The sequence below is a fragment of the Phacochoerus africanus genome, chromosome 14 (assembly GCF_016906955.1).
Source record: "Phacochoerus africanus isolate WHEZ1 chromosome 14, ROS_Pafr_v1, whole genome shotgun sequence".
Taxonomy (NCBI): domain Eukaryota; kingdom Metazoa; phylum Chordata; class Mammalia; order Artiodactyla; family Suidae; genus Phacochoerus; species Phacochoerus africanus.
Window position 1 is genome coordinate 7643760 of NC_062557.1, and position 9863 is coordinate 7653622.

Consider the following 9863-nt stretch of genomic DNA (forward strand, 5'->3'; position numbering starts at 1 on the left):
TCCATGAGGATGCAGGTTCGACTCCTGGCGCCACTCAGTGGGTTAAGGATCCGGCGCCGTGGTGAGCTGCAATGTAGGTTGCAGATGAGGCAGCTAGAAATCCGGCATGGCTGTGGCCGTGGTGTAGGCCGGCAGCTGCAGCTTCGATTCAACCCCGAGCCTGGGAACGTCCATATTCTGTAGGTGCAGCCCTAAGAAGCAAAAAATAAAAATAAAATAGAAGAATATAAAATAAAAAACAGGCAGTAGCTCAATGGTTTTCAACATTTTCCTGGAAGTTCGGTTGTCGTGAGGTCATGTATTGAACGAACAGAGCCCAAGCTTCGTGGGAAGGGTTGTGGGGGTCCCTTCTCCCCTTGGTCTCAGGCTGGCCTGAGCCTCCCAGGGCCCCGCAGAGCATACATCGCACCCGAACGATGTCGCATAGGACTCCTTCTACCTCCGACATCTCAGCAGGAATCCAGAACGCTTTCTGGGTAATAATTGAGTCATTTCAGCTAACATTTCCAAAAACGTGATAAGACCCCAAAGCCTTTCACCCCCTGCAGGGATGTGGTCGTGGCCCAAAGATGCATCAGGCCAAGCCCTGCCCAGGTCCAACCATCAGCGGGGTGTCTCCCCACCACCTCCCGGATGACCCAGGGGGCCCTGCTCCATTTCAGTGAGCACATATTCTCCGGCACTGTTGATGTGATAAAGGCTGTGTGTTTTAGCTGTTAGGACTGCCAAACGCCAGGACTGTTCTTTGTGTTGGCCTCTCTCAGTTCTCATCACTTTGTGAGGTCTGCAGTATCTGGGTCATGCCCATTTTACAGATGAGGACACTGAGGCAGCTTAAGGGGAAGGAACTGGCTTGGCCACATGGGGGCAGTAAGTGGACCGGGTTGGCTTGGCGCAGTGGCGTGACAGACGGGGGACAGGCTGAGCTCAAGGACTGCGTGGGCCACAGCTGCTGCAGCACCTGGAGTGGGGTAGTTGTCAGGGTGGCCGGGTGGAGATTGACCTGCTCAGGTGTGTATGGCACCCCCACCCCTCCCTGGCTCACCTTGGCTATCACACAGCAGCCTCCCAAATGCCCTGGCTCCAGCCTGGGGGTGGGGGTACGGCCTCTCCCTTGCAACTATAACCTCCTCCTCCTGGACCCCGAAGATCCTGAGCTAAGATGCAGGAAAGGAGGAGTTCCCATTGTGACGCAGCGGAAACAAATCCAACTACCATCCATGAGGATGCGAGTTCGATCCCTGGCCTCACTCAGTGGGTTGAGGATCCAGCATTGCTGTGGCTGTGGTGTAGGTCTCAGACTCGGCTCAGATCTGGCGTTGCTGTGGCTGTGGCTGTAGTTCCAATTTGACCCCTAGCCTGGGAACCTCCATATGCCACGGGTGTGGCCCTAAAAAGAAAAAAAAAAGACGCAGGAGAGGCAAGTTCGGGAGAGCTTGTCTATCTCCTTCCCTTAGCAGGCTCCTCGAGGCCCTGGGGCATCCTGCCAACAGCCAGATGGGAGCCTGGAAAGAACGCTCTGGGGGAGGGAAGGTATTTGCAGGCAGACGGAGGGTGGAGGCTTTGCCTCTCCAACCTGTTGCTCTTACGCACAGAGCTTCTGTTCTCCAAGCCGGGGAGGGAGGACTGCCTTCCTGGTGGCACTCCAACCCTGAAATGACACTAGCTACGTTAAAAAATATCTGCCGAGGCCACAGGACTCCGTGATTTTTTTTTCTCCTTTTGGCCGTGCCTATGGCAGGCAGAGTTTCCAGGCCAGGGATCAAACCTGCACCACAGCAGTGACAATGCAGGATCCTTAACCCACTGAGCCACTAGGCAACTCCTGAATTTTGCTTTTATGCCCTGCTTTGTTCCAAAAATGGTTGGAGGCAGCTTACAATGACAATAGGATAAAAATAGATCAGTGGGAAAACAAGGCTGGAACAAACAGTCCACTGAACCAAGAGGGTGGGACACAGGAACGTTCTCAAAAGTGGACTCCAGTTGGGCTCTGAGCTTCCTATTAGTCCAAGTGAAGAGGGAAATCCACACATTTTGAGACTCATGAAGTCCGCGAGGTTGGAAGGATGCCAGAAGCAGCTCTTTCTGACGCTGAGGGCTGAGAGGGATTCTCGTGAGATCTTTGAAGGGGACATGGGTGGAGTCCCAGCCGGCATCCTCCAAACAGTCTCGACAGATATCCAGTCATGCAAACCCCATCAGGCTGCGTTTCTTTTCCTTCTTTCTTTTTTTTTAATGGCCCCACACCCAGCATATGGAAGTTCCTGGGCCAGGGATTGAATCCCAGTGGCTAGCTGCGAGGTACCTGTGCCACAGCTGCAGCAACACCAGATCCTTTAACCCACTGCACCAGGCTGGGACTTGAACCTGCACCTCCACAGCCACCCAAGCCACCACAGTCAGATTCCTAACCTACCGCACCACAGCGGGAACTCCCAGGCTACATTTCTGCTCAGTGTAAATTGAAGGCTTGATGCCAAGGCAGATCAATAAAACCAACTCTACGGCAGCCAGACCTGAGCCACCAAGCCGTTTATCCAGCAGAGGCAACTGGAATTCTTCCAGACAGAGCAGGCGTTCTCAGCCTCAGCACTGGTGGCATCTGGGGCCGGATCGTTCTTTGTTTTCGGGAAACACCTTCCATCCCGTGTCCAGCAGGATGCTGGGCAGCATCCACTGCCTCTGCTGGCTGCATGCGTGGAGCATCCCCCCAGCCGGCTACACCCTATGCCCCATGCCAATCCAGCATGGCCCAAAACACCACCAAGAACACCACAGCTCTGACTGAAGCCTTTTTTTTCTTTTCTTTTTATGGCCGCACCTGCAGCATATGACGTTCCCAGGCTAGGGGTCAAGTGGGAGCTGCAGCTGCCAGCCTACACCACAGCCACAGCCACGCCAGATCCTTAACCCACTGAGCGAGGCCAGGGTTCGAACCCAAATCCTCACAGAGACAATGTCAGGTCCTTAACCCACTGAGCCACAATGGAAACTCCTTTTTCTTTTTCTTTTTTTTTTTTTTAATAAAGGTCAACCTAAGACAGAAATGCTTTCAGGTCACATGTCCTGGGAGGGAAGACTGAGGGGGCACCAATTTCAGGGCAGTTAAGGTTGGCCTTAAACACAGAAGCCTTTTTGTAGAAATGACCAGAAGGCAACTATATGTTGGGGGGGCGGCGTGCTACAGTCTGAATGTTTGTGGCCCTGTCTAAACTCATGGGTTGCGAAGCCCTCACCCACAACAGCGCGATATTAGGAGGTGGGGCCTTGGGGGGCGATTAGGTATAGGCGAGCTCATGCAGGCGGGGCCTGCAGGCTCGGATCAGGGTCCCGAAAGAGGAAGAGACCAGCACACCCGTCATAGGTCACGCTGAGAAGGCGGCCGTCGGCCAGCCAAGGAGGGAGCCTTCAGCAAAGCCACCCATGCTGGGAACTTAAATTGGGGCTTCCAGCCCCCCAGACTGAGAGAAATCACGTCTGCTCTTTACACCCCTCTGGGGGATTTTGTTGTGGAACCTGAGCTGAGACAGTGGGCGACTCCCCACGTGTCTGGAACAGCTCATGCAGATGAGGTTGCGTGGGCCAGAGAGGGGATTCAAAGCCACGCCACGGAGGACGAGCAAGGGCAGGGATGGGTTTGCTGAGCCCCCAGCATGAGGGAAGGCCAGCACTGGTGAGCATCTGCCCGCAGGGCCTGCCTTCCCCGCCCCCCCCGCCCCCACCCCACCCCCGGGCTCAGGGTGGCTTGTCCAGGCTTGGCACGAGGAGGGGCTGCCCTCTGCCTGCCCACATCTGCCGCCCACACCCCCTGGGCTTCGGACACAGTGGGCACAATTGACCCCTTGTCAATTGTTGGGGCCTGAAGGGTTTTTCCATCTGGACTCTGTCCGTCTGCCTTGTGACCCAAGAATCATTCAGAGATAACAGACCGGAGGGCAGTCTGTGTGATGAAAATGGACTTTTTCATCGAGACTCAATAGACCCAAAGGCAGATCAAACTGGTGACCTTGGCCTCCAATCCATCAAAGTGAGTGCGCCAGGCCGTGGCTGCGGGAACCAATCCATCACGGCGTCAGCAGCCAGCTGGCGACCTGTGTTCTGTAAGGAAACTTCCTCTCCCTCCTCCACGTGAGGGTGAGGGTCTCATGCACCCCAGGACGCGGGCAGGGCCATGCTCGGGGCTGTGGGGACAGATACTAGAACCCTGCTCGCAAATGTGGCTTATCTCGACTTTCTACACCGAGCAGACCCAGCGCTGCAAGGCCGGTTCCTTTGAAGATTCCCAAGGCCTCAGATTCAAGGCCCTTCCCAAGCTCCCAGCTCCTCGAACCTCTCTCAACAGCCGACTTGCCAGATTCAGTCCCACAGGACCAGAAGTGTTTTCCCAAACGCACGGCTGAGGGAACAGCCCTGCATATAGGACCAGAGTGTTTTCTCGAATGCACCGCCACCGGAAACACGGTTCTAGGCAACACACTGCCTGTCACAGTTTTGCGCTGCATCCTCCCGGGAAACTTCTTGCATCCAGGTGAGAGCAAAGAGGTTCCGCAAATGCCTCCGTGTCCTGCACTGGGATTCAATCACCCATTGGTTGGTCCCTTCCCCTCTGTCTCAGTTTGCTCATGGTTACTGAGCCACACTACCGTAAACGTAGGAGCTGAAAACAACACGAATGTATCCCTTCCAGTTCTGGAGGTCAGGAGGCCGACTTGACTGTCACTGAGCTTATTTTTTATTTTATTTTTTTGTTTTTTTGCCATTTCTTGGGCCGCTCCCACGGCATATGGAGGTTCCCAGGCTAGGGGTCGAGCCGGAGCTGTAGTCACCGGCCTACGCCACAGCCACAGCAACTTGGGATCTGAGCCGTGTCTGCAACCTACACCACAGCTCACAGCAACGCCAGATCCTTAACCCACTGAGCAAGGCCAGGGATTGAACCTGCAACCTCATGGTTCCTAGTGGGATTACTTAACCACTGAGACACGACAGGAACTCCTACATTTTTGTTTTATTTTATTTATTTATTTATCTATCTATTTATTTATTGTCTTTTTGCCTTTTCTAGGGCCGCTCCCACGGCATGTGGAGGTTCCCAGGCTGGGGTCTAATTGGAGCTGTAGCTGCTGGCCTACGCCACAGCCACAGCAACTTGAGATCCGAGCCGTGTCTGCAACCTACACCACAGCTCACAGCAACGCCAGATCCTTAACCCACTGAGCAAGGCCAGGGATTGAACCTGCAACCTCATGGTTCCTAGTCAGATTCGTTAACCACTGCGCCACGATGGGAACTCTGACTGTCACTGAGCTTAAACTGAGGTGTTGGCAGGTCTGCACTCCTTCTGCAGGTTCAAGGGGAGAATTTGTTTTCCAGCGTCTTCCAGCTTCTCGAGGCTGCCTCCATCCCTGGCTCGGGGTTCTGTCCTCCATCTTCAAAGCCAGCAGCCTAGTATATTGATTGATTGATTGCTTTTTAGGGCCACATCCATGGCATATGGAAGTTTCCAGGCTAGGGGTTGAACCAGAGCTGTAGCCACCAGCTTACACCACAGTCACGGCAACATGGGATCCGAGCCACATCTGCAACCTATACCACAGCTCCCAGCAACGCTAGATCCTCAACCCACTGAGCAAGACCACGGATCAAACCTGCGTCCTCATGGATACTAGTCAGGTTCGTAACCCACTGAGTCACGACGTGTAGTGCCTTAAATCTCAATCTCTGTGTCTCTCGGTGGAGAAGAAAAGCTATTGGGAGGCGTCCTGGCCCAGGCTGAATCCCTGAGCCCAAAACGTCCTGTCTCCTTGCCTCTCTGACTGAAAATACAGCCACGTGCCCAGCCCAGGCCCAGTCCTAGACCCAGATCCTGATCCTCTTGGAAGCCCAGCCAGGGGTGGGGCTCCTTCCTGCACTGCGGCTTGGCCAGCGGGAAGGAGCTGGGCTTTGGGGTCGTGCAGACTGAGATTGTGTCTTTGGGAAACTCACACGTGAGCCTTTGTTTTTCTCGACTGTAGAAGAGAAAGAAGAATGGCTCTTTCCCGGGTTTTGTGGGAATGAGAGAGAATACAGCGGACACAGTGGCCCTCTCCTGATGAAGTCCTAGGGAGTGGGAGCAACGGCTGGGATTCCAGGTCCCCATCCTACTGGCTGTGTGAGTCTTAAGCAGTTGCTTCACTCCTCTGGGCCTCGGTTTCTTTATCTGTGAAATGGGTAGAACCCACCTGAGCGGTTGCAGTGAGGACGCGAGGAGGCCCTGAGGAGGGATGTGGGGTGGGTCCTCCGTCCTGCTGCCGTGCCCATGCCTCCACCCCACCCCGGGGGAGAGGCATGACTTCCCCAGAGTAGAGTTTCTAGAACTGCCAGACTCCCAGAGGCCAAACTCCCGGGCAAAGATAAAGCAGGACCATCCCCGCTGCTGGACCTCCCTGCCCTGCTCGAGTGGCTATTGTGAGGCCAACAGCTGTCCCCACAAAGTGGCATCTTGGGCACAAAGAGCAGCGGAGGGGGCAGAGCACACTGGCTCATTGTCCCTGGGCCAGAGCGGCAGCTGTGGGTCACCAGGGGCTCCTCTGACCTCTGTCCCCTCCTACAGCTCTCCAGACTCCAGGTCCATCCCTGGACCTAGGGCAGCACCCCAACAGCACCCAAGTCCCCTGCTGCCCACAGCACCTGTTATCAGGGGCCCGAAAGAATAATAAACTTGGAGAAGGGGTGGCCCAGTAGACCTGGGAGGGTGGGACACCAGGGGCCTTGAGCACCAGGTCATACCTCCAGCACGTACCTCCTGGGACTCTAATAAATCTAGTCCCTTGTCAGGCATCCATGTGACCTCTCGCCATCCTTTGCTCCCCAAGGAGGTGATGCTTTGGGGCCCCTTTTACTCATGCACCATCTGGGTCTCTGAGGCATGATTAAACGACTGGCCTGGGAGGCAGGTTGGGGACAGGCTGGGGTCAGGCAGAACCAGGACGTGAACCCTGGACTGCCTGAAGCCAGTCTGCCCCCTTTCAGGTCCCAAGTGGGGAGTAAGGCAGCCACGCTGGTACTGAGGAGGTCATGGCCACACCCTGCCCAGAAAAGCACCCGCTGCAACGGATCCAGCTGATCTGAGAGGAGGCTGGGCCAGCACGGTGACCTCGGCCAGCTCCAGGCAGCCAGAAAATTCCAGAGCTCCCCACACCCCCTGCTTTTCAGAGCAATGCGTTTCTAAAGGGAAAGGAGCTGGGCGATGATGATTCAGGAACTCGGCAGCCGGAGCTCAGTGAGAACCTCATAACAATGGTGATTAAAAATGACCACCCCTGTTTGTACCGTGCTTGGTGCGTCCATTTTGCAGCCGTGAATTAATTAATAAATGAAAACACATGTGGTCAGGATCAGCTCCCGGGCACAGAGAGCAGAGGGGGAGCTCCCGGAGAGGCCAGCCCGGCCCCTTCTCCAGGCATCCCCGGGGTTTCTCTGGCCTGGGGCTTTTCATTTTTGCACAATGTGGGAGCCCTGAGGTTGGAGTATGAATGAGAATAACAAACCCCACTACTATCCATGAGGATGCAAGTTCTATCCCCGGCCTCGTTCAGAGGGTTAAGGATCCAGCGTTGCCATGAGCTGTGGTGTAGGTCGCAGACGTGGCTCGGATCTGGTGTTGCTGTGGCTCTGGCATAGGCCAGCAGCTATAGCTCTGACTTGACCCCTAGCCTGGGAACCTCCATGTGCCGCAGGGGCGGCCCTAAAAAGACAAAAAAAGAATAAACAAACAAAAAAAAAACCCCAAAAATTAAGAACCGCAGGAGGGAATCCATTGATGCAACACCCTGTGTGCACTTCGCGCCCCACAGGGGGCGGGGCTGGAGCGCGGGTGGGGGTGGGGCCAGAGCCCAGGTGGGGGTGGGGCCTCAGCAGGGCGCACAGGGGAGGCTGGGGGTGGACTGAACCTCCGCTGACACCTCCGAGGCAGTAATTATTCCTTTTAGTCATCCGCTATGTGGTCTCCCCACAATCCATTCTTCGGGGTGCTATGTGCTGGACTCCCTACTGGCTTAAAGATAGTGCTATGTGCTGGACTCCCTACTGGCTTAAAGATAAACAAAAAAATCGAGCCCTAAAGGCACTCCACGCTCAGGGCCCTGCTTACTTCTCCAGTCTCATCACCTGCACTGCCCTTCTCTAAACCCACGTGTCCACCAAACCCCCGACAGTCCCTGCCACCTGCCACGCTGCTTCAGGGCCGGGGCTTTCATACTGCTGGCCCCTCTTCTGGACGCCCCCCCCCCCCCCCCCCGTCCCATCATCACCAGATTGTCCTCTGAGAGCCCTCCCCAACTCCCCTCTTGCCATTTGTCACTCTGCTACCAATACCACCTGGTGCATAATTGTGCTGCTGAAAGGTCTCCCTGACTTGACCCGGCTGTCCCTGAGGGCAGGGACAAGGTCCTTTATTTTGGGGTCCCCAGTTCCTGGCACAGAGATGTTTATGGAAGGAAATCACCAGGAAACCCGGACTTGAATTCCATCGTTACCACCTTCCCAACCGTGTGCCCTTGGCCTCACTGGGCCTCCATTTTCTTGCCTGCTTCCCTGCCAGGTTGGTGGAGGGGCGCTTTCCATGAGTCTCTGCAACAGATGTGTTTTGGAGACACTAATCAATACACACAAATAGGGCCCAAAGAAGCAAGGCCGCCCACCCCATCCCCTTCCTGGGGATGCAGCTGAGAGGGGCCCCAGCTTCTGCAGACGCCTGGATCCCTTTCTTGCCCCTCCCCGCCGCCCCCGCCCCCCTCGGCTCCAGGTGTCTGTCTCTCCGGCTCTGTTCTTTCCTGATCCGGTTCAAAGGAACAAGAAATCTGGGAGCTACGGCCACGGGGCGGGGGAAGGAGGGTGCAGGGGGCGGACAAAGCCAGCCCGCTCCGTCCAAAAGGAGGGCGCTCGGGCTCTGCGGGCATCCACTCCAGGGCAACTCTGACAGCTCAGCTCCCGCGAGGGGGAAGGCCGGATGGGGCCAGCTCAGGGGAGGGGGGCCGCCCTAGTTAGAGCCCTCAGATGCTCCTTTGAAAGCCTTTGCAGCCGTCCCCAGCCCTGGGGGCAGGGGTGGTGTAATAATAATAAAACAACATTTGCATAGAGACTTCGTTTACAAAGCACTTTCTCAGGGGCGGGAGGCGCCGGGGTGGCCGGTGGAATCCTGGCTGGGAGGCGGCGGCCTCGGGTTGGTTGCACCCCCGCCACCCCTCGGCCCAGCTCGTGGACTGTGCGAGGTGAACAAAGGGCCATTCATCCAACTGCTTCCGATTCCTCTGGATTTCATTCCTTTTCTCCGCCCCGGGAAGAGCTCACTCCAGCTCAGGCCCGAGGAGGGAGGTCAGGAGTCCCAGGGGCGGCGTGGGCTGGACCCGAGGGAAGGGAAGGGGGGAGGCAGGGCCCTCCCTCCCTCCGCACCCCTCGCCCCGCCCCCACGCCGTCTGGCTCCTGGGCGCCTGTGAATCAGAGCATCGGGGGCTGCCTCGCTGGGGCTGGTTTCTGCGACTCCTCACAGCTCACCTGCAGCTGTGTCTTCACCTCGAAAGTATGAACACAGCTTTGGTTACGTCTGCATCTGCTGCGTGCGTGCTGGGGAGCAAGCAGAGATCGGCCGCGGCGTTCAGTGGGGGTGTGTGTGTGTGGGGGGGTGCCTGCACCTGCAGCGGGTGGGAGGGGGAGACGGCTGGGCCCCCTCCTGGCCAGCTGTGCTCGGGGAGGATAGGCTGTGAGTCATCAGGGTGATGGAGGGCACCAGAGCCTGGCCCTTTAAGGGCCTCAGATGAGCTATATAAGGTCCAGCTGCAGGGGCCTGAGCCACTTGCAGCGGCCCCAGTGGGAGGTGGAGG